This window comes from Bubalus kerabau, chromosome 23 (assembly GCF_029407905.1).
Source record: "Bubalus kerabau isolate K-KA32 ecotype Philippines breed swamp buffalo chromosome 23, PCC_UOA_SB_1v2, whole genome shotgun sequence".
In the NCBI taxonomy this organism is placed as follows: Eukaryota; Metazoa; Chordata; class Mammalia; order Artiodactyla; family Bovidae; genus Bubalus; species Bubalus kerabau.
In genome coordinates this window covers 43342192-43367725 of record NC_073646.1, presented here as the reverse complement: position 1 = coordinate 43367725, position 25534 = coordinate 43342192, and the positions used below count along the sequence as shown (strand labels likewise).

The window sequence follows — 25534 nt, the reverse complement described above, 5'->3', positions numbered from 1 at the left end:
CCCTTCCCACGCACCCTCCCGGGCGTAGAACAGCACGTAGGCACTCTGGCTCAGGGCAGCGGTCTCGTCACAGGCGGTCACCTTGGCATCGTCCATCTTATACCATTGGCCGTTGCCCGCTCGGACCTAGCAGAAGTAGTGTCCTCGCTCACAACTCCATCCAGTAAAGTAGTATTTTAAATACTCTATGCTGGAATTTTGCTTGAAGAATGTAAAATTTTTGTAAATTTTGCCCCATGAAATAAATATTTTTTAAGTAATGTTAAACTGGCCACGTTACTCTCAGTAATCTCAGAATAAACACAAGGACATCAAATATTTATTGATAATTGAAAATTTGTTAAAGAATGAGGTCATTTAGATGATCTTACTTCTACATGACTTATTGACATGGTTGATTCCAGAGTTGGATTTTCCCTTAGGATCAGGTGAATTCTATATCCTCGCCTGTGTGTATGTGTGTGTGTGGCTTGAATGATTGCATGCTTCTTTATTCTTGCCACCCTGGAGGTGCTTAGGACCCTGGATATTTCATGGAAGCAATGGCCACACCACGCTAAGAGGCCTAACCCTGTCTCTGTCTTGTGTCTTCAGAAGCTGAGTGCATACCAAATGTGCATGAAAGATCCAGATGTGAAAGCTCAGGCGTCCCACTGACTCACACCTCCTATGTAAAGGGAAGGACCTTCTTTTACCCTCATGGGGATAATTGGGGCCAGATGTGAGGACAAAGTGTGCGATGGGTCCAGGTGCAAAAATCAGTTATCCCCTTCCTTCATACCTGCTGTGCAAAGGGAAAATCCTTCCTTTGGGAAAACAGCTCAGAGCTCATAGAGACAAGGGCTCTCCCCTGCAGAGTGGGGCCAGTAGCCTCTGGTGGGGAAGACTAGGGTGATGACTGACTGGCTGGGGGCTCCCAGGATGAGGCAAGAGGCTGAGGAGCCCAAGTGTGCAAAGCCAAGGTTATACCAACCCCTCCTTGGATCTGCGTCTGACTGAGTGGAGCAGTGACTTTAAGGGGCTAGGATGCCAGCTGCTTGCCTGGAGGCCACAGGAGGAGGGGGCAGAAAAGCAGGCGGTGTGGCTCGTCTTGGTTTCTGAAGACACTTCTTTCTGGCACCAGGTGCCAAGCTATGGGAAAGATTGTATTCTTTTTATAAAACTGCTTTAGCTGTTCTAATTCATTTGCCGTTCCATCTTAGTTCATTTAAAAGATAAATGTAGAAATGTATATATTTTTTCTTTAGCACCAATGGAAATCCTATAATTTGGCTATTTTTATCCAACAATTCATCATATAGATCTTTCCAAGTCAGTACCAATAAAACTTTCCTTACCAGATCCCTCTTAATGGCTGTTTCCTGAATGTTCTGTTTTTATACTGAGTGATACTAATATCAATAATCTTATTACACAAGTATTTGCACAAATGTTCCTCCCACGCTGAATTATCATTGGACCTTCCGTGTGGAATATGAAAAGGTGGATATATAGCTGTTTATCATTCATTTCTTTAATGGCTTCTGGATTTTTTTTTTTTAATGTTGTATCAAGATTCCACTCTTTTTATTCCACAGAATAAAAATCATTCATACATGTTTTTACCGAATCCTTTCATGGTTTCAGTTTTACACTCCCCACAGTCTAAGTCTCACTAAATTCCTAAGTTGGCCCCGGAGCAGGGCCTGCCCTCTGGGCCGCCTGGGTCCCAGCCTCGGGAATCGCTGAGGAGCGCGCCTTCTCCCGCAGCTGCCCGGGGAGGTCTTCCCAGCTCCCGCCCTCCCGTCTGGTGTCTGGGTCTCCACGCCCTGCCGGGCCGGGAGCCGGCTCCCAGGCGGACGCCCGGGACAAGCGGAGAGTCAGGGCGGCGCGGCGGTCGGGGTCGGCCCGGGAACGTGTGCGCCGCCCGGCGGGAGCCACTCCGCGGCCGCCGTGAGCCGGTCCCTTCCTGGGGAACGTTGGCGACTCCCGCGAAAGCTACGGTTCGGCCGCCGAGCTAGGGGCAGAGCTCCAGAGGCCAGCGGGGACAGCGGCAACGTTCCCGGTGCCATGAGACCGGAGAAGAGCCTGCTGTCGCCGAGATTCGGGCTGCAGGTCCGCGGCCTGGGCGGGCGGCGGCGGGCGGTGTCGGTCGGTGTCGTTGCCCGGCACGGTGGACCAGCGCGCCGTCGGGCCCCTTCTGCCCGCCGGCACATCCGGGGCAGCTGACCGCGAGCAGGAAAGGGCACGGCGCCAGCGTCTGCGGGGTCACACCTTCTCGATGTTTCACTCACCCGGAGGTGCGGGCCACACGGACGCACGCAGACATGTCCAGTCTTCCCAGCCTCCCCCATGGACCCCGATAGTCCCGATTCACAATGTGTGTCCTCTCCCCGGAGAGGGCCGGCCCTGGTGTCCAGAACAGGATCACCGGAGGGGACCACGGGCCGCCCTTCCTCCTCCCCAAAGGGCGCCCAGAAGCGCTCCCCTGCCACCTTGGGGGAAAGGCCGTCACGCTGCCTTCGTGGCGCTGAGGCTGCTCCCAGGCGGCCACGGTTCCCGGTGACGTGCTCAGGACTCTGCAGACGGGTTTCCTGCGGGTCGGGCTGCATCTATTCGAGGGGCGCCAGGCGTCCCTTCTATTCTCCTCGGGCTCAGAAGTAGAAAGGATGGTGTCCGTGTGGAGGCGCTGTGTTTCGCGGGTGTGAGACAACGGATACATCTGTGTGAGGATCACAAAGCAGACAGATTGGTGGCTGCTGTGGCGAGGTCGACCAGATGGCCTGACAGGTTGCTGTGGATTTTTCTTAATATATGTATTGTAATGTGGGTGTTCAGTGAGAAATCTTGAAATTAATTAAAATAAAAATCACCGTTATCATTGTTACTCAACAATAACGTAATTATTCTTTGTTTGCAGTTAATTTAAGAAACACTGTTTCAAGTTTATCCACAGAGTATCCAATTGAAGACGACCAGAGAAGGATGTTGAAATGAAGAACTTTCTTAACACACTGGGAAGTCGGGGAACCTCTCCTTCCAGCCACAAGGCCCTGCCCTGCAGCAACCGACCTGGAAAACCAGACCCAGTCCCTGAAGCAATGGGCTCCAGGATTCAGTGCGTGGTCAGTGACTGCCACCTTACTTATTTTCCTTCCTTTCAATTTAGTACAATATGGGGGAAACCAAATCTGTCATCTAAGCAGTCACCTGGGACGGCCCTCTTCCTGCCAGCCTGCCTCCGGCTACCCCATATTACACACTCTGAGCAGGACACGCTTCCCCTCTTTCCCACCAGAGCGCGTCCCCACTCCTAAGTGTGTCCTGAGTCTCAGCCTAGGCGAGTGCTGGTGTCTGACTCCTTGCTCTGGAGACAAATTCTGAAGAAACAGTGAAGGATCGGGAAAATATCCTGGAGAAGGAAATGGCCACCCACTCCAGTATTCTTGCCTGGAAAATTCCATGAACAGAGGAGCCTGGGCATCTACAGGCCGTGGGGTCACAACGAGTCAAACACGACTGAGCATGCACACACAGACACAGGCGTCTTCGTTTCTGTCTACAGAGCTTAGAGTGCGAACCAAATACAGCACTGAGGAAATATGTGGGTTTTGTTATTTTGGGGGAAAAAATCAAATTAATCATTTTAAGTTGAGATATATTTCATATGCCAAAAAATTCTCCTTTGAGCACTGTATTTTAGTGATTGCCCATCTCTATATTGTGTAGCCATCATCACGATCTGATCCAGAATAGTTTATATTTTATCTCCCTACAAAAACACCTAGTGTTCCTTAATCAGTCACTTTAAATTCCACATTCCTCACTCTTTCATCCTCATGGAATTGCCTATTCTGTGTATTTCAAGCACATGGGTTTGTACAACTGTGGCTATTTAGGTCCAGTTTCTTACACAGTGTCATGTTTTTGAAGCTTATTCATATTTTATCATGGATCCAATTTTTTGTTTGGCTTCAGAATTTTCCTAAGTCTTTAACACACGCACGCACACACACACACACACACAGGCATGCTACAGTTTTTAATATGTGGAAAATGCACAGAGGTCCAATGTCACCATTAGAACCATTTTATGCACACAGTTCCATGGCATAAAGTACTGCCTTCCTGTAGGCACTCAACCTGCCCACCAACCCACAGCGGCCAACAAGCACAGAGGACGCTGGCCCAACTGTGCTGCCCATTCTCAGAACCCCCACAGCACCCACCCAGGCCGAGACTCAACAATAGGTGCACCTCCCCGTGGCCAAAGGAGAGCCCATCTGTGCCAGGGGAGGGGGCGGTGGCCAAGGGTGAGAGAGATGAAAGGAGAGACAAGTGGGAAAGTCCACAGCACCTGGTCTTTCCAGGTGGTCTTGCAACCAAGTACTAATCAGGCTCAACCTTGCTTTAGCTTCTGAGCTCAGAAATTACCAGGTGCCTTCATGGTGGCATGGCCCTAGATGATGGCAGCCCCGACCAGGCACCCCAGTACCCTGTGCTGTGGGGCCTGCCATGCCAGCCTCACCAGCCCCTGTCAGAGCCCTGGGGTGCCCAGCATCTGTGGGCAAACCACTCCTGACACATCCTTCAGCTCTCTGGAGGCCCAGCCATCAGGCTGCGACTTGGAGTTCCCAGGAGATGGTTATCACTCAGGGTATGTGGCCACTGGCAATAGGGCCTGACCCTCTGGAAGTGAGTGGAGAAAAGCCCAGTGCTCTAATTCAATGCTGTCCTGGCACCAACTGAGTGTCTCTCGTTGACATCTTCAATGCTTCATCCATATACTCCATGTACCACTCATGTTCCAGACTGGGATTCTAGGGGCAGCCTTCACAGGGTTGCAGCCTTTCCCAGTGACCAATCCCAAGTACCTATGCCTCAACCTCTGGATCCTCACACAGGTTGTACTGCTATCAATGCTTAGGGTTAAAAACAGCAGATCTAAGACGCTGAAGACTTGTCCTAGGCCTTGCAAACAGCTCAGAACTGAGGTCTGGTGGCCTTTAATGCCGTGACCTAAGACCACACCATCTGCCAGCAGACATGTCAATCTCCAGATAATCAGGATCAGATTGATTAAGTACAAAGAGGGATAAGTGTGTCATGTTGGGAGGAGCGAGGTGGAAACAACATCCCTGAGCCTTTGTCTTCCTCCTTCCAACTGCCCAGGGGCCCAGCCACCTCCTCAATATCCTGTGTTCATGCAGTGTTCTGTTTTGACTCAGACAACATGGAGGGTCCCTGCCCCTCAAGTAGTAATTTTCTCAATTTTGAGGGGTACAGTCATGAAATGTCTTTCAGTGTAAAAATAAAGAAAAGATAAAGATCACCCAGACCACTGGAGTTCCTTATGAGGTGAGGGTGATATAAGGTCCCTTGAACTTCTATTCTGGAAAGAGGGAGAGAAGAGGAAGAAAAAGTTGATCTTCAGTGAATGTAAACTTCACATGGGCTCTGTGTAGTCATTTTATCTGTACAGCTATTTAGTCATCATAACATTTACTCAAGGTCTTGTCTCTTTCTGGCCTGATATTCTCATGGAGCTCACAGGCTGAAGAGGTGCTCAAAGTGAGAGAGTCAATTCCTAAGCAGGTTGATAAGAAGTCTGGGGGAAGCTGAGGAGAGAGGGGTCTGGAGTCCTCAAGGAGGAGGAAAGGACAAACATCTTTTTTCCTCTACATTCCTTAGTCTTAGTCACTTAAAACATTTGTTTTTTCTTTTTTTCTTTCTTTCTTTCTTTAGGCCCAGAACTGGCGATTACACAACTCAGTTTAAACTCTGTGAAAGAAAGTGAAGTTGCTCAGTCATGCCTGACTCTTTGCAACCCCATGGACTGTAGCCTAACAGGCTCCTCTGTCCATGGGATTTTCCAGGCAAGAGTCTGGAGTGCATTGCCATTTCCTTCTCCAGGGGATCTTCCCAAGCCAGGGATCCAGCCTGGGCCTCCCACATTGTACGCAGATGCTTTACCATCTGAGCCACTTAAACTCTGTGCTGCTGCTACTGCTGCTGAGTCGCTTCAGTCGTGTCCGACTCTGTGCGACCCCACAGACGGCAGCCCACCAGGCTCCCCCGTCCCTGGGATTCTCCAGGCAAGAACACTGGAGTGGGTTGCCATTTCCTTCTCCAATGCATGAAAGTGAAAAGTGAAAGTGAAGTCGCTCAGTCGTGTCCAACTCTTAGGGACCCCATGGACTGCAGCCCACCAGGCTCCTCCATCCATGGGATTTTCCAGGCAAGAGTACTTAAACTCTGTACTAGGGATCATATAACAACAAGGTATCCTGCTTGAGGACAGTTTCTCCTTCCTGAAAACCTTCTGATTAATCCTGATATCTTAGAATGTATATTATGAGAATGGGTCTGGTAGGATCTTTCTGTTAAATTCTAATCCTGTTATCCTAAAATGTTAATTGTGGGAGTGGGTCTGGTAAAACTTTCACAAACTTGAGACATTCTTTTGATTTACTGTAGTAACTAATTTAAAAATTATATACCTCCCTTGCTAACACTAGCAAGGGGGGCACTCTCCACCCCCTTCTGCTGTCCATGTCAGAAGCTTTCTCTGACCTTTTTCCACTGTAATAAAACTCTGCTACACAAACGCTCTTGTGTGATCAATCCTGGTCCCTGGTCCTGAAGCTAAATCTTTCGGAGATCTTGAATCCGATATCGTTCACAGTAAGCGCGATTGAATCTATAACAATCTCTTAAAAGCCAAATATAATCTTAAAATAAGCTATGCTGCTGCTAAGTCACTTCAGTTGTGTCCAACTCTGTGCAACCCTATAGACGGCAGCCCACCAGGCTCCCCCGTCCCTGGGATTCTCCAGGCAAGAACACTGGAGTGGGTTGCCATTTCCTCCTCCAATGCATGAAAGTGAAAAGTGAAAGTGAAGTCGCTCAATCGTGTCCGATTCTTAGGGACCCCATGGACCGCAGCCTACCAGGCTCCTCCATCCATGGGATTTTCCAGGCAAGAGTACTGGAGTGGGGTGCCATTGCCTTCTCCAAATAAGCTATATGCCCTATTAAAATAAAATTCAACTGAGTAAAATTTTAAAATCTTAGTGCCTTTATTTAAAGATTTATGAATCAGGCAGCATCCAATTTAGCAGTTAGAAACCCTGAGGAGTTGCACAAAATAAAAGACTTTTATAGGCTAAGGGATCAGGAACAAGGAAGTTGTACTGGGCAAAGAATCCAAGTGGTTACTGCGAGGTTACTTTCCATTAGAGGTTGGAAAGCTTTCTCAGGCAGATGACTTAACTAGTGATAATCAGAAGATTCCTGGCTAACTGGTTCAAGATTTCATTTCTGGAAGGGCCAAAACTGCATTTACGTCTATTTTGTTAGCATGGCTCCTAACTAAGCAACTCCTTTGGGAACTGTGGTCTTGTTTTTAACAGACCCCGGGGGCAGCAACAAGGCTTACCACTTCAGGTTCCTTGGTAAGCACAGTGACCGGTGTGTTCACCCCCAAATGCTGAGAGCGCATGTGCTCTGTGCCAGGCTGTGCTGCGGGCAGGGACCCAGCCACGACACCTCACAGTCCTTGACATTCAAGAGAAGAGTAAGACAGAAAACCACCACACTTTAAAAAGAAATGATCCTGCTGCTCCCACAGAGCTGACGCTGTGGAGGGAGACAAGGAATAAACAGAACAGCTTGTAGAAGAATCAGCTCCATGGAGTGAAGGGTGGGACAGGGCACAGCGGGAAGGGGGGGCTGGGGCAGAGGAGGGCGGGGAGGAGAGGAGTCCCGGGGCCTGAGAACTGATTGGTGACGAGCCCCAGCGGGTGCTGACAGGGCCGGCCCTGGTGCCGTGAAGGACCGAGGTGGTAAGGGCAGGAGACATGGGGGAGCTGTCACCGCAGATGCACACGGGGACGTGTCTCTGAGGAGGTGACATTTAACCTGCGCTCCGGGCCACTGTCCCCTTCCCTTGTCACCCAGAGGCAGACACCGAGGATGGCCGCTAATGTCACGCGCACCAGCCAGTCCTGAACCTGCGCACCCAGCTCACTGTTCCCTCCTGAGGAGTCACAGTAAAGGCCCCTGTGCTGAATTCCCCTCCCTCCCTCTCCGGACAAGGCTAGTCCTTTCCTGGGTGGCCCAATGGCGTGGCCTGTCCCTCCTCTTGGGAACTCTAAGTCATCAACTCTCTTTTCGAGGACAGTTGTCTCCTGATCTGTTTGCCTTATTATGCCTCCAATTTCCTATTAATGCATTATATTTTAAATTAGCCAAGAATGACAGCACACTCTGTAGACACAGAGTGTCTTAACTGAGCACACTCAATGAAGTGTGGACAAATGGCGAATGAACTAGGACACTTCCTGCAATGTCCTCAATCAGTTTAATGTTTATTGTGTGTTAAGCGGTGTTTTGTGTTTCCCGCCTGGTTAGCTTCCTCTGGGTCAGCTGTGCTTTCTTTCACCAACTCTTTCTCCTGACAAAACTACTTGCAAGCACAACTGAAGTTCAGAATATGTTCAAATTGTTCCCTACAGGGCAGGCATCTTAGAGCCAGACTTTACTGCAGCGCTGCTAAGGCGTCATGTCTTTCTCCAAGTTGGCTGAGAACGAGCAGAGTAGGACTCATGTGGTTAGTCCCTCTGTTGTGTCCAGCTCCTTGCGACCCCTCCTTTGAGAGGAGCCTGGCAGACTACAGGCCCTGGAGTCCCAAACAGTTGGACACGACTGAGCGACTATATATTCTTCCGGATTTTTTCCCATTACAGGTCGTCACAAGATACTGAGTACAGCTCCCTCACTACACAGCAGCTCCTTGTGCCACCTGGCGTACATACAGCAGTGTGTGCGTACTGGCCCCAAACTCCTGACTCACCTCTCCCCACACCCCCGTGTCCTCTTTGGTAACCATAAGCGTGTTTTCTGTGTCTGTGACTCTACCTCTGCTTTGTAAGTAAGTTCATCTGTATCATTCTTCAATATTCCACAGATGTGATATCATACGATGCTTGTCTCTTTCTGTCTGACTTACTTCCCTTAAAATGAAATCACCATCTTCATCCATGTTGCTGCAAATGGCATTATTTCATTTGATTTTATGACTGAGTAATTTTCCATTGTATATATATTCCACATCTTCTGGAGCAAGCACTTCTTAGACTGTACAGTTTGACTTACATTAAAGGAACAAAAATTGTGACTAAACCTAAGATTTTTTAGAAATGGAGAATTTCTCTGCAATGATTCATATATCATTAATCAGCATTTAATGGATTAGGAGACCAAGAATAGTAGATAAAATCGGTGTGTGGTTTTGTTTTATGTCACTTATGTCAAGTTCTGATATCAGGGTTAAATTATATTCACAAAATACAGATTTCTTCTGTTCGTCTATTCTTGATTCTCTAAAATTATGTGGTACTTTTGTAATCAGTTGTTCTTTGCTTGCATAGCCTTCACATGATTTTCAGAAGTAATTCTTGAAAAAAAAATATTTTATAGCCTTTCTTGCTTATTTTACTTTTGTCATAGCTGCTTTAAATATCGGTCTTGAGAATTCATATTTTTCCCAAAAGTAGTCAATTTCTTGAATATTGTTGTATATTTTCAGTGTATATGCTGCTGCTGCTAAGTCGCTCAGTCATGTCCGACTCTGTGCTACCCCAAGGATGGCAGCCCACCAGGCTCCGCTGTCCCTGGGATTCTCCAGGCAAGAACACTGGAGTGGGTTGCCATTTCCTTCTCCAATGCATGAAAGTGAAAAGTAAAAGGGAAGTCACTCAGTCGTGTCTGACTCTTAGTGACCCCATGGACTGCAGCCCACCAGACTTCTCCATCCATGGGATTTTCCAGGCAAGAGTACTGGAGTGGGGTGCCATTGCCTTCTCCGAATGCAGTGTATATAGAGGGGTTTATATTCATTTTCGTGGATGGATATGAGATAATATGAAACATACATCGGACCTGCTGTTTGAAACAGGAACCCTAAATGTCTTGAAGTTACCTGGGCGATAGAAATGTCTTTTGGTTTGTTTTCTTTGTATGTTTTCTGAAGGGTTAATTTTGCTCTAACCTGGTAGGAAATGATTACCTTCATAACAGACACTTTTGAGAATTATGGCTAAGGTTTGTTAGTACAATTCTATGTGCCCTTTATTTTAAGGCTTGTGATTATTTTCATCTCTCTCTCTCTCTTTTTTTTTTTTAAGTTTCAGCTCTAATACATGCATTTTCTGTCTCAGTTGAATGCCCCACATATTCAAGGAGGTCTCTTCACTCTGGCTGGTGAGGATTCTCAGCCCCACATGAACGTTGGACATTATTCAATGTATTCAGTTCAGTTCAGTTCAGTCACTCAGTCATGTCCAACTCTTTGCAACTCCATGAACTGCAGTGCACCAGGCTTCCCTGACCATCACCAACTCCCTGAGTTCACCCAAACTCATTTCCATTGAACCGGTGATGCCATCCAACCATCTCATCCTCTGTCATCCCCTTCTCCTCCTGCCTTCCATCTTTCCCAGCATCAGGGTCTTTTCCAATGAGTCAGCTCTTCACATCATGTGGCCAAACTATGGGAGTTTCAGCTTCAACACCAGTCCTTCCAATGAACACCCAGGACTGATGTCCTTTAGGATTGACTGGTTGGATCTCCTTGCTATCCAAGGGACTCTCAAGAGTCTTCTCCAACACCACACTTCAAAAGCATCAATTCTTCTGTGCTAAGATTTCTTTATAGTCCAACTCTCACATCCATACATGACTACTGGAAAAACCATAGATTTGACTAGACAGACTTTTGTTGGCAAAGTACTGTTTCTGCTTTTTAATATGCTGTCTGAGTTGGTCATAACTTTCCTTCCAAGGAGTAAGCATATTTTAATTCATGGCTGCAATCACAATCTGCAGTGATTTGGGAGCACCCCAAAATAAAGTCAGCCACTGTTTCCACTGTTTGCCCATCTATTTGTTGAGCCATTTCAAATCCTAAAAGATGATGCTGTGAAAGTGTTGCACCAATATGTCAGCAAATTTGGAAAACTCAGCAGTGGCCACAGGACTGGAAAAGGTCAGTTTTCATTCCAATTCCAAAGAAAGGCAATGCCAGAGAATGCTCAAACTATGACACAATTGCACTCATCTCACATGCTAGTAAAGTAATGTTCAAAATTCTCCAAGCCAGGCTTCAGCAATATGTGAACCTTGAACTTCCAGATGTTCAAGGTGATTTTAGAAAAGGCAGAGGAACTGGAGATCAAATTGCCAACATCCACTGGATCATCAAAAAAGCAAGAGAGTTCCAGAAAAGCATCTATTTCTGCTTTATTGACTATGCCAAAGCCTTTGACTGTGTGGATCACAACAAACTGTGGAAAATTCTGAAAGAGATGGGAATACCAGACCACCTGACCTGCCTCTTGAAAAATCTGTAGGAAGCAACAGTTAAAACTGGACATGGAGCAACAGACTGGTTCCAAATAGGAAAAGGAGTACATCAAGGCTGTATATTGTCACCCTGCTTATTTAACTTCGATGTAGAGTACATGATGAGAAATTCTGGGCTGGAAGAAGCACAAGCTGGAATCAAGATTGCCAGGAGAAATTCAACAACCTCAGATATTTAGATGACACCACCCTTATGGCAGAAAGTGAAGAGGCACCAAAGAGCCTCTTGATGAAAATGAAAGAGGAGAGTGAAAAAGTTGGCTTAAAGCTCAACATTTAGAAAACTAAGATCATGGCATCTGGTCCCACTCAATGCATAGGTCTCCAGTAATAATTCTTTCCTCAAAAGTTGTTCCTGCCCAGCCTTGTGGAATGTCACCTGTGTGTGATCAGATGACAGAGACTCAGCAGGCTCATTAGGCACTTGTAGTTATTCTTTCTGTCTCAGTAGCTCTCTTTTAGATGCCCTGCCCCACACATATCACCTTCTGTGCCTCCCTGGCTCACCTGTGTTCTCTGATCAGGGCTTTGCTGGGCTGCATCTGGCTTCCCCTCCCTGTACCTGCAGCATGGAAATTGCCTGAAGGCAGACAGCCAGGAGTCTTCAGATGGATTTGTGTATCCATCTTCACTCTAGGAACTTAGTCCTGCGTGGCCTGCTGTCCAGGACCTAAAAACAGTTGTTCCCAGTATTTTGTTCAGCTTTCTAATTACCAGTGCCAGGTGAGGATGTTCAGATACTGTTCCTCTTAAAACTGGAAGTGGAAGTCACATTTTATTTTTACAGACACTCTTTGAATCAGTAATTCTAAATCAGGTAACCGTATATGTTTGAAAGTATCTTTTGCTTCATTTTCTCTGTTTTGCTCTTGTGAATGTAAAAACAAAACCAAATATCAAGAGACACACGAAAACAGGTTTAGTTTTCTGTTTTTCCTGGTTGAACTTCATGCCAACAAATCCTAGGTAAGGACTTAGGAAGCTGCAGTAAGTCAAGGCACCAGCAAGATCACAGGATCTGCAATCAACAGGGATCTTAATGGTACCAGAGAGCCTTTTTTTTTTTTTTTTTTTTTTTTTTTTGCCATGCTCTAGGAGGTGGATGCAGTAGTTGAGGGGCCAGAGGGATCCCAGGACCTTAATGACACCAGTGAGCCAACTAAAATACAGGAGGCTGAGGCCAGGTACAGCACGTTTGGCCAATGTGAGCTGAAACATATTTAATTCTAAATTTCCAGAACAATTACCTCAAGCAAAATGTTCACCTTCTTCTGATATTCACATAGAAAGATTGCATAGAATCTTTTGCCTAGAAATTCTACTTCTATGGAAGAAAGCCACCAGGGAGATTGCTTGGAGAATTTAAGAGATGTGTGGTTTTTTAGGTGGAGAAAGAGGAAGTGAGTAAATGGCAAGTGCGGTTCAGAAACAGAAAGGGGTCTGTGCAAACCCAGCAGGCTCTCTTTGGTGGAAGGCAGGCTGTGCACTTGCTGGTCCTTCCCCCTTTTGCTGAGCTCACTTTTATCATGTTTTAGGTAGCTCCAATGAAAACTTCAAGTACAGGGGCTTCCCTGGTGGTCCAGTGGTTAAGAATCTACCTTGCAGGGCAGGGGACACCGGTTCAATCTCTGGTCCCCAGAAGATCCCACATGCCACAGAGAAATTAAGTCTGTACACTGCAAATACTGAGCCCAGGCCTCCTAGAGCCCAGCGCTCCACAGCAAGAGAAGCTGCCAAAGCGGGAGGCCAACCACCCAACTAGAGCACAGGCCCTGCTCACTACAAGTAGAGAGAGCCTGCATGCAGCAAAGACAACCCAGGGCAGCCAAAAAGAAATAAAATTATATTTAAACAAAAACCCCTTCAAGTACAGTGACTCTCAATGGCTCGAGTAACTCCTGCTCGATGTTCTCAGCACACCAGCTTATGGGGTCTACAGGAACCCCCTCCTCCCATGAAGGCCCAGCGTCTCCATCGACCACTTGTCTCCACCACTGTGCTGTGCCATCTCCCCGCTCACCTCTGCACAGAATTGCTTCTGATGGTGTCACTCTTTAGGCAGGGGAGTCATTCTTGTGAATCATCATCTAAGAATTAATATCATCTGACCTGCAATTTTATTTCTGTATTCCTTAAAAGGAGTTCCTTAAAATCCCAATTGTATTCCTCAAAAGAGTGTTTTCACAAAATCTTGATTTGAACACCTATGTTTTTATTTATCACCTTTTATGTCTCCTTCATTGTGTCCTGTGCTGTGGCTCAGCCTCTCTCTTGGCCTCTGCTCTTGGCCTCGCATGAAACAACGTACAGGATGTATTAGTTGCATCTGCCCTCCCCCCTCACTGGCTCTTTTCCATCCTCCCTCGTCTCTCCGTGACATGTGTAACTATGTGCACATCACTATTACCGTGACACCCTCCCCTCCCTTGGGAAGCCTGTTATTACCTTCCTGCTTCTTTCTCTGCTGCCCCGTGTATGTCCCTGCCCAACACTCACAGCAGCTTCACAGCAGGCGCTCTCCCTCACTCTTCTCTCCAGAGTTCCTGCTGGAATTTCTGGACACCACCTCCCAAGTATTTACCTCTGACTCTGACTTCTTCTTCCCTGGTGGGCCCTGTAGCATCTTCCCCTGAATGAAGACCACAGATAAAACCTAAATTCTCCTTCTTCCCTAGCTACCTTGTACTCCCCTGTGGATGTCTCCTTCTCATCCAGGCTCAGTGATTCAATATCATCCATGAACCATTTTTCTATACTCAACCATCTATCGGGCCATATTGATACCGTCTCCAGGGGAGTGGGTGGAGCAATGATGGGCAATGTTGAGATGGCAGGTAGAGACCAGGCCAGGCAATGAGGGTGTGCAAATGAAGGGCAGTGCTAAGAAGAAGAGCAGACTATAGAGAAGTCACAAGGGCAGAAGAGCTTGATGAATGTTTTTGAAAACAGATCAGGGAGATCTCTGGGAGAGGAGAGGTCGAGTCTTAAGGAAAGAGAAATGATCACTGCACAGCTCCTCGGGGAGGTGGGGGGAATCCAGCAACGTGCTAGTTTACCAGCAACATCCTATCAGATGCTATATTTCAGTTGGAAGTACTTCAGGCTACAAATCCATTAGATTTGTAGAAATTCCTAATGCATTAGAAATTGATACATTTTCCTGCAATGGAATAAATTAGGCTAAGGTTATGCATTACATAGCGTTTTGTGATGTCAAGATGTCATTTTATATTAGTGTTTATTCCAACGTGGACCAGTAAAGCGTATTCTAGTACATCATCTATTCAGTGGACTGATTTGTGGAAAATAGTGTCCCAAGAGAAAATATTCCCCAAGATAGTGTCAGCTGAATATAAGGAAGATACCATAAAACATTGTGCACAGTGTGTGACCATTTATGGTTTTAAATGTGGCTGTGTGCTCACACTCAGTCACGTCCAACACTTTGTGACATTATGGACTGTAGCCCACCGGGCTCCTCTGCCCATGGCGATGCTCCAGGCAGGGATACCAGAGTGGGTTGCCATTTCCTGCTCCAGAGGATCTTCCAGACCCAGGGATTGAATCTGAGTCCCTTATGTCTCCTGCACAGGGAGGTGGGTTCTTTACCACTAGCACCACATGTGGAGTGAAGAAGAAATAGATATTCATAGTTGCTTGTGTCCATAAAATGACATTCTGGGACGTCTCTCCTGATCCAGGGGCTAAGACTCTGCACTCTCATTGTAGGGGCCTGAGTTTAATCCCTTGTCGGGAAAGTAGAACCCACATGCCACAGCTAAGAGTTCCCATGGAAAACTTCCCGCAGGCACAGCCAAATAAATACTAAGAAAAAAAAAATGTCTGGAAGTTATTCCTGAGAAACAAAACACATGGCTGACTGTGGAAGCAGCAGGGCCTTGACAAGAAGGAAGGGGGTAGGAAGAACAAAGTAATATAAAGTATTTTATATTTCTAGGTTCTTGAACCTTGTACATGTATTACAAGTTTCTCAGAAATGCCAAGACATTACAAAAAAATTTTAAACCTCTAAAGAATAAAATTCACAGCGTTATTTCTACAAACTGAATGAAAATCAAGTTTGTTTTACCAGAAAGATTATCTGGCTTCTCTAACATATCTTCTCAGGCTTTTCCCTCGCTACCCAGACAGTGGTCCATATGGCACTGTCTGGATTCTTGTCGTAATGTGAAGTGAATCTTTTGCACTATCCTGGGTCGTTGATGTCCGGCAAATGAAGGACGACACCATCACGTTCCTTGCAGCAGGGGCCCACTTAGGTAGCACCGACTTTTACTTCCCAATGGAGCAGTATATCTACAGAAGGAAAAGTAGACGTCGTCTACATTAGGAATCCGAAGAGAACCTGGGAGAAGCTTCTGTAGGCAGCTCCTGCCATCGTTGCCACTGAAAACCCAGCTGCTGTCCCTGCTGCGTCCTCCAGGAACCCTGGCCAGCGAGCTGAGCTGCAGTTTGCTGCCGCCGCTCCTCTGGTCAGCCGCTTTGCTCCTGGATCCTCCACTAACCAGACCCAGGCAGCTTCCAGGAGCCAAGACTCCTGGTGTTTACGAGCCCAGGGCTGACCGCCAGCCTCTCCCAGAGGCATGTATGTGAACTTCTTACCATCGGTCTGTGTGACACGAACTCTCCTCTGCACTCTGGAGACCACCCATTCCTGGCAACTATGGAGTTCAGTCAGTGGGTCTGACTTGGCAGATGCTCACCCAGGAAGTTCTGCCTGTTTCCTGTGAACACTCTTGGGAGGTCGTGCCTGATCTCTACGTCTGCAGATTCTGAAGTGTTGGGAAGCACAGTACAAAATAGCCTGTTGGAAGAAGTCCTTGAAAAAATGGTGAAGGGCCAAAGATACTCTGGCTTGATGTGCTGAGGGCAAAAAAAAACATCTCCTGCCTTTGGTTCTGTCTGGCACCAAGATTTAATAATAAATATTAAAGATGTTACTTGAAAAAATGGGTTATGGGATAAACACATGGGTCACTTAGAGCGCGCTGTTCTTAAAATATTTTTACTGATTAGATGTTAACCCCGTACATACTCTGCTGGCTATATACTCTAAGCTCTTTGTTCCTGCTTCTATAAAAAGACAAGACTACAAAAATAAACTTGTCAGTCCTTACAAGAGACTGTCCGAGTGTCATTCTTTCAAGTTCATCGCTTCCAAGTCCCGGAAAAAAAATCCCCAACACTGAAGAGATTAAAAGGGAAGAGCAGGTGGCAGCTGAGCAAGCTCTGACCAAGGAGGACTTCACCATGAATGGGTCACTTCAGCAGCTCAGTGCAACGCTACTGGATCTGAGGTGCTGGCCTAGTCCACAGGCAGGCAGGTGAGCTCACTGCCTACTCTGCAGTTCGCCCTGAAGGCTGGCCTGCAGCGCCCACTGCTCAGGCCACTGGGCGGGTAGGCACAACACTGCGTGGGCTTCAGCTGTTCCTTCACGGGCTCTTTTCTGGGGTGGGGGCTGTGCTGAGTCCTTGCTGCTGCACAGGCTTTACTCTGGTTGCGGTGAGTGGGGCGCACTCTCTGGTTGTGGTGCCTGACCTTCTCGTTGCAGCGGCTTCTCTTGCTATGGAGCGTGGGCCCCAGGGCCCCCAGGCTTCAGTGGTTGCAGAGCATGGGCTCAGGAGCTGTGGCCCCAGGCTGTGGAGCACAGGCTCGATGGTTGCAGTGGCTGGCCTCATTGCAGCAGCTTCTCTTGCTATGGAGCGTGGGCCCTAAGGCCCCCAGGCTTCAGTGGTGTCAGAGCATGGGCTCAGTGGCTGTGGCCCCCGGGCTGTGGAACACAGGCTCAGTGGTTGTGGTTCATGGCCTTAGTTCCTCTGAGGCACGTGGGATCTTCCTGGACCAGGGATTGAACTCATGTCTCCTGCATTGGCAGGATTCTTTACCATGAGCCATTATGGAAACCCCACAAACTCTTCAAATGGAAATTGGATGACAGAAAATAAGCAGTTTCTGAATAAATAAATATATCTACTCATGAGAGTGTCCTGTGACTTTTGCTTTTTTACTTTCACATAAGAGGAAAATTTCCTAATTCATTATGTTCTTCCCTCAAACAACATTTGCAACTGCTAATTTTATTAGCTAAGCTTGATCCAATTTTTAAAACACTTTTCTCCCACTTTCCCCTATGCACTGCACATTCTTTATCAATTGAGATAATATCTTATCACTGTTCAGTAATTCAGTCATGTCCAACTCTTTGCGACCCCATGGACTGCAGCACACCAGGCTTCCCTGTCCTTCACCATCTCCCAGAGATTATATTTATATACTTCATATGGATAGGAGAATAATCAGTTGACTTCATCCTTGAATTATTTCTCTGAATCTGACATATTAATATGCTAGTAAGATATAAAACACTTGACTGACTTCAGCATAATAAAAAATAATAGAATCAGGTGACCATATCTTAAGACTGATTATAAAAGCAGCAGCCATGTTGATGAGGAGCAGTGACACACAGGGGGGCATTTTATGTGGTGAGAGAGAGGGGCTCTGGCCTCAGGGATTTAAAGGGCTGTTTGAAAACAGAGTGGAACTCGGCTCAGTGGCTGGACCTCCTGGAAGTCACTTCCCAGGGACACACAGGACAGAGTCCTGAGCATCCTGAGAGCCCACAAGGCGGTCTGAAGTGGTGGCCAGGGCACCCCTCTGTGTATCAGTGGAGATGGTAGCTGTATTGTGTGTCTGTACGAGTCTGTATAAGGTGACCCTGCATGCAGAAAAGCAAATTTGACTAAATGGTAGATGGCCTCAGCTCTAATAGTAAGATCTTTTCTTAAATCAATTTCTTTCTCCTCTCAGCTTTTCCATCTGAAAGGATTTACTCTTCATGAGACCCATTCTTTTTTAATTCCCTTCTTCAAAGCCTCAAATTTTGTAGCTTTTTTTCAGTAAGTATCTTTCCATGTTTATTCCTCAGACAAGATAAGCAAGAGTAAAATTTTCTTATTGGACTTTAAAGATAAACAAATACTTTTAAAATCAGAAGTTCCAAAAGTTCTAAATTCAATCATGTTCTCACTTTAGTATCTTCAATCCTAAGCCTGTAATGAGCATTTTTACCTGACTCACCTGGAGAAATATCAATAACCTCTGATATGCAGATGACACCACCCTTATGGCAGAAAGTGAAGAGGAACTAAAAAGCCTCTTGATGAAAGTGAAAGTGGAGAGTGAAAAAGTTGGCTAAAAGCTCAACATTCAGAAAATGAAGATCACTTCATGGGAAATAGATGGGGAAACAGTGGAAACAGTGTCAGACTTTATTTTGGGGGGCTCCAAAATTACTGCAGATGGTGACTGCAGCCATGAAATTAAAAGACGCTTACTCCTTGGAAGGAAAGTTATAACCAACCTAGATAGCATATTGAAAAGCAGAGACATTACTTTGCCAACAAAGGTCCATCTAGTCAAGGATATGGTTTTTCCTGTGGTCATGTATGGATGTGAGAGTTGGACTGTGAAGAAAGCTGAGCGCCGAAGAATTGATGCTTTTGAACTGTGGTGTTGGAGAAGACTCTTGAGAGTCCCTTGGACTTCAAGGAGATCCAACCAGTCCATTCTGAAGGAGATCAGCCCTGGGATTTCTTTGGAAGGGATGATGCTAAAGCTGAAACTCCAGCACTTTGGCCACCTCATGCAAAGAGTTGACTCATTGGAAAAGACTCTGATGCTGGGAGGGATTGGGGGCAGGAGGACAAGGGGACGACAGAGGATGAGATGGCTGGATGGCATCACCGACTTGATGGACGTGAGTTTGAGTGAACTCCTGGAGTTGGTGATGGACAGGGAGGCCTGGCGTGCTGTGATTTATGGGGTCGCAAAGAGTCGGACGCGACTGAGCGACTGAACTGAACTGAACCTGATTAAAACACAACTCTGGGGGGGTGATTTGGTGCCGAGACTCCACAGACCCCTGGAATTTTGAACTCTCGACAGTTAGATCTCTTTTTACGGAAGTGTTAGCAGCCAATGGAGCAAGGCGCATATAGTGCCAGAGTACAGGGCTGACAGCAAGGAAAAGACAGTTAATTGATGGTAGAAAAGATCTGCCTTCTGACAAGCAGCCGCCTCTCACAGTGAGGCAAACCGGAAGTGCCTGCAGACGCAGAGCCATGTGAACAGGGAGAGTGATGCTTCAGCCACACCCCTTATCAGTGCAGCCTTCAGAAAGGGGTCGTTCCTTGACCTGGCTCCTGCTTCCTCTTTCTTTAACTGCCTGTGCTTCGGGGGCTGCTCTGCTGAGTTGGACTCCCCTTTGCTTTTCCTAGATCTCCTTGGGGCCTTCTCACAGCGCCCAGCAGCAGGCAGGAAGCAGCGGCGCCATTGGGCAGGTCTGCTCCTGTAACTCCTCTGGCAGCCGTGCGGCTGGGACAGCGCGCTGAGCGTCCACCGTCCCTCTCATGGGACCAGAGGTCGGAATGTGATGGGACCAGAGGTCGGAAAGGGGAAGATGGAAGGGCTGCCTTTGCTTTCTTTCACTCCTGGGCCAGGAGCTCTTAACCTGAGTTATTTGGAGAGCCCAGGGAGCATGTGGCCTCCCTGAAAGTGAAAGTGAAGTCTCTCAGTCGTATCCAACTCTTTGCGACCCCGTGGACTGTAGCCCACCAGGCTCCTCCGTCCATGGGATTCTCCAGGCAAGAATACTGGAGTGGGTTGCCATTTCCTTCTCCAGTGGATCTTCCCAACCCAGGGATCGAACCCAGTTCTCCCGCATTGCAGGCAGACACTTTAACCTCTGAGCCACCAGGGAAGCCCAAGTGATGCATAAAATGCGTCTGTGCACAAACTTTTGTTCAGATAAGAGTAAATGCCCTGGATTCACCCCTTCAGAATATTTTATCTTTGTTCCTAGTCTGTACAGATCCTGTGCTTTGAAGCACAACACTGCTGCAGTGAATTCATCACACTTTCACTGCTGCCGGTCCCTAGTAAACCCAGCTTTCAGAATCAAGAGAAGCTGGTGGCTGACAGGCTTAAAAACATCCTTTGGAGTACCTAGAATCAAGAGCACTTGACTATACTCTACTGGAACACTTTAAGGTCTAGCAGTTTGCTTTTCGCTTGTGAGCACCTAGGTCAAATTGTTTCCAAACAAGAAAACCGAACTAAACTCTATGTGTCTGACCAGGGTCACAGGACACAAAGTACTTTAGGGCAGGTCCCAGGTCAGCCTGAAATTCTGTCATTACCAGGAATCAAAGTAGCAAAAAGCATTTGTGACACAAACCCTAAAAGCGTTTTATTACTGGATAATTTAGGTTGGGACGGTTCCCTAGAGAAGAGAATGGCAACTCACGCCAGTGTTCTTGCCTGGAGAATTCCATGGGCAGAGGAGCCTGGCGGGCTACAGTCTAAGGGATTGCAAAGAGTCGGACAGGACTGAGTGACTTTCACTTTCTGTTTTCAGTTTGGATCTACGGAGACGTAAAGTCTTTTCTGTGGATATTTGTAAATGCTTCCTACAGATCCAGTTATATGGCTTTGTGTTCTTCTGAAATTGCTCACATGACATTGATCTGGACTTCATACACTTATGTACCAAATTACTCTGTTTTCTGTGCAATGGTGGTAAAACAGTTAAAAAGCAAGTAAACAAGCCAAAGCCCGTGAACTGTTTCAAACAGGCTGAAAGCGCCACCTACTGTCCAATCTGTAGAGGTGCCCGAGGAATGTAGTCTGAGCCTATGGACTGACAGCCACAGGAACTAGGATATTGAGGTAAGGTAGACTCACATCTAACTATACTCTCTACTTATATGCTATTTATAACGAGTTATGTAGTTATATTTATGCCCTCTCCTGACATTCTCAATCTTTGGTTACAGAAAGTAAGATATTGAAAATCACCGAATTGTGGCAGATGTAAGAAACAGTATCAGGCTGTCATATGCTTTCCACGGGTCCCGATTATCCCACACCAAAATGCCTTTGGAGTTCTGGAGCAAAAATGCTCTCTGCCACTTTTATTCCTAGTAACGACTGAGGCCCAGAGCTCCCTGAGTAGCCCCTCCTGCTGGGGACTTGACTGTATTTATTTTACATGTGTAAGAGATGACAGAAAAAGAGAAAGCTCTAAAATGGCAAAAGCTTTCAGGTACACCAAAAAGGTCGTTTTTAATGTTGGTTTGAGTGTTTTGTTTTTAATGGAACAATCCATTATAGAACAGGCCAAAATAAGTTTAGGGAATACAGTGTACATTTTCTACCTCTGAGAGATACTAAATAAAACTTGTCTTTACTATGGGCCTGGCATAAATTCAGACTTGCCTTGGACAGGTGACTGACCTCCAGGCTGCCTTAAACCCAGCCAGTGTTCAGGGAATGGCCCAGTGACTGGTGGGGACAATTTAGAGTAAAAGTAGAATTTCTCTTTCATCCTTATCAAAGTATCTGTGGTTCATTTGTATATATTCCTCCAGCTTTTTAAAAAACATTTTCAAATATATATTTATTTACACAGATAATATAGGTTCATTTTTAGTTCAGTTAGACAAATAATGTGTGCGTTGTTTTACAACTTGCTTTTGTCATGTAACAGTATGACTTTAAGGTGTCACCATTTCCTGTTTGGGGGTTTTCCAGTGGTTTTCAATAGGAATATAAAAATCTTTCTTTAGAACAACACGATTCTGCTATAAGCAAACTAGGTTCATCTAGCATCCACATTCAGGGAAATTCAGAAATGTCGTTAGTTGCCCTGTGCATCCCACCATCAGGAATGGAGGAAACTGCGAGCAAGGAAGGTCTCAGTAATGAACACCAGGCACCCCGTGAACCCAGCGCTAAAGGAGGAGGGCGGGGCGAGGACAGCTCACGGGCTGCGGGGAAGGTCTTGTGATGACTGTGTCTCCAGCCTGGCCGGTAGCAGCCGAGAGAATCAAGGAAAGAGAGATGGTAGGAGGAGAAGAGTGGAGGGCAGGAAACGGGCCTCCTGGCAGCAAAGCACACAGGTCGCAGCAGAGCCTGGGGAGGAGCCGGCAGAGAGACACCCAGAGGAGGCTCCCTCCACTCACCCCACCCCAGAAGGTGCCCATGGGCAGGGTGGGGGGTCGCATCCCCTCCCCTCACTAAGACTGCACTTCAGGCTGGTCTGGGGAACACACTTCTTGTTTCACTTGAGTGATTCAATTATGCCTCCCCTGTAATTTCAGCTTGGGTCTTCTCTGCCTGCCTTCCCCTCACTTTTCACTCTGGCCTCAGTCTTCATTTTTTTCTGGCAAACAAAATATGATTAGCAGGCAGAGTTGACTGCATAAAAGGCAAAGGTCTGCCTCTCAGGAGTAATATATACTCATATCGCTAGGCTAGTTTACTTATATTTATTAATTTAAGTTATTATAACATAATGCTACATAAATATATGCATATATAATGTAAATAAATATTAAATGTTATGTACTTTTATTATTTTAATATAATATTTATATATCCATGATATATGTTAATATTAATAATATATAGGCTGATTTAGTTAATGACACCCCTGGTGAGAAGACTAATGAAGACTAAAGAAGTCAGAAAAAAACAGAAATTTGAAGATCTTTGCACAAACTCCATGCTCACGATGTAAATGGCGAGACGTGCATGAAGGTTCTTGGCCAGGGCTCCTCACAGGCTTCTCCAGGCCCCTGTTATGGTCAGCAGTGAGAGAGGGAGCGAGGGTCCAGGCAAAGCCCCCATGCCGAGGCCGGGCCGAGCCCCCCGCCAGTCTCCTTCCTTCTGTCACCGTGCGTCACCTCCTCACTTACACTAGTGTAAGCGAGTGTTATCACTTCTCACACAGAATGAAGGGTGTGTGTTGCAGGAGAGCTGGAGTGAGCTCACTGGTGACACAAATCTTAAAACTAGAGAGAGAGGGAGTTGGAGAGATAAATAGACTATGTGCCCTGGCTTTAGACTGTAGTGTAAAATTTATGATATTAAAACTGGTTAGCCTTTAGCTTGTATTTTTATCAGTGCCTGTATTAAACAATTGATCAGTCACCTAAATATCATAGATTCTAAATCATAAACTAGGATTTTAAAATACTGTAGTTTTCTGTATTACCAAAATGCACTTTTGAACCCAATGTTCAAATCATCCAGTGTCTTCTTTTGGTGAATGTTCGGTCACATGTTGTTGTCTTTTTTAACTTTTACTTTGTATTTGGGGTGTAGCCCGTTACCAAACAGTGTTGTGACATTTTCAAGTGACACCAAGGGGAACAGTTCAGCCAAACACACGCATGTGTCCTTTCTCCCCCAAGCTCCCCTCCCTTCGAGGCTGCTACATAGCGTTGACATCCATGTGCCAAGCAGGGAGTCCTTGTTGATTCCTAACCAAAGCGGACATTTGTTGCATCATCAGAGACTCTGTCAGAATCTTTCCCAGAGGTTAGTGAGCAGTTTCCTGGAAAACACTCAGCCCACCCCCTGTTGCCAGAGGAAGAGGGTTTATATATGGGTGTTAGTTTTGGGAGAATTGCTGAACTGGACCAGCTCGTACAGAGATGGAAACAGCTTGTCACCATCAACATTGTCACGGTTCCCCAGTAGGTTCAGCCTCCCCCGAATGTGCCCTGAGTCCTGACCGCTGAGCAGGCCAAGCCCGCTCTCAGCCCTCAGCGCCTCCTCCCGTGGGGGCCACAGCCTGCAGGAGACAGAGGGACTGACTGCTCGTCCCCTCCTCCCCCTACTCACGGGCCTGCATGAGCCAATTCCCTGCTCTGGTTGAAGGAGGAAGAAGTCCCAATAGCAGCCCCAGAAGAAGCGCTCAGGGAACCCTCCATTCCCAGGAGTGCGGGCTCATCGTGCAGGGCTGAGGGGACATGGGAGTGGGAGAAGCCTCAGCGCTGGACACTGTGGGAGCTTGTCTGCTGAACAGACTCAGGGACTGCCTGTTGGCCATGGGATCTGAGGAACAGGAGAGATTTGGATGGACTGGGGCTAGCTGGGAGGGCTTGCCATGGTCTAAAGCACAGGCTGTGTCTCTCTGGGCTGAAAATATTAACCGCTGAGCACTAGCTCCCACCAAAAGAGGGTATTGGTTAGAGGTGTCCTGAGATGTAAGAGCTTCTTAGGGAGACAAGAGGAGATACTAGGAGGATGTGAAATGCCTTGTAGAGCCCGAACCACACGCCCAGCCTTCTGACCCCAGTTTTGGGAGGTAGCAGTTTCTTATGCATGTCCCTGGTGGCTCAGATGGTAAGGAACACACCTGTAATGTAGGAGACCTGGGTTCCATCTCTGAGTCAAGAAGATCCCCTGGAGAAGGAAATGACAACCCACTCCAGTATTCTTACCTGGAAAATCCCATGGACAAAGGAGCCTGGTGGGCTACAGTCCATGGGGTCACAGGGACATGATTGAGAGACTAACACCCTTTCAGGTGAGGGCAGCTGGTTTGCTTGGGCTTGATCAGGGAGGGGCACAGGTGAGTGTTGCTTCTGAGGAGTGAAAGAGGCTTTGGGCCTAGAAAAGAAAACAGCAGTCTCATGGGCCCTTGCTGAATCATCTAACTTCGGGGAAAACAAAACCAAACTTCAGGTCCCGCCCTGATGCTCCAGGCTGGTTGCATCTACCTGGGACTTATCACCCCTTGTCCAGAGGATTTATCACCTCCTGCCCCAGTACAAATGCCATCTCAACTAAAGAATACCCAAAACATCCTGCCTGACTAACATTCCCCTTATTGCTTCCACAAACCTCCCTTTAAATATGAAGCCTCCCTGATTCCTCTGATGCTCAGCCTGGTCGTTAGGCCGACTGCCGCCCCTCCTTGCCTGAATAAAGGTAACCTACTTCCGTTGAGGTCGTCTCTCCTTTTCTGCCTCAGCCCAATCTATACCTTACAACCAGCACTGTCTGAGAGAAGAGGGCAAACAGGTGCCCCCAGGGAGTCAAGACACAGGCTGCTTAGTCAGAAAGCCAGCTGTGAGGGGTGGAGTGGGCACCCCTCGGGGCCTCTCCCGCTGTCCCTGGGTGCCCTGCTGTTCCAAGCTTTGGCCTGAATGCATCATAAAGAAGCACTTTCTTTGTATTCTACCTATTATGAGTTAACCACTAAAGGAATGTTGCCTATAAGCTCATACATAAAGTCCCAACTCTGGGAGCCCTGCA

General features: G+C 46.9%; 1 long non-coding RNA gene across 1 annotated transcript; it reads right to left on the bottom strand.

Annotated features, from left to right (window-relative positions):
* Nucleotides 1–15376: 15376 nt before the first annotated feature.
* On the bottom strand, nt 15377–24839 carry LOC129637790 (uncharacterized). The gene is made up of 3 exons (XR_008707572.1): nt 24718–24839; nt 16027–16228; nt 15377–15720 (listed from the first exon to the last, which is right to left on the bottom strand). It is a non-coding gene; the product is annotated as an uncharacterized LOC129637790 (long non-coding RNA).
* Between the last annotated feature and the right edge of the window lie 695 nt (nt 24840–25534).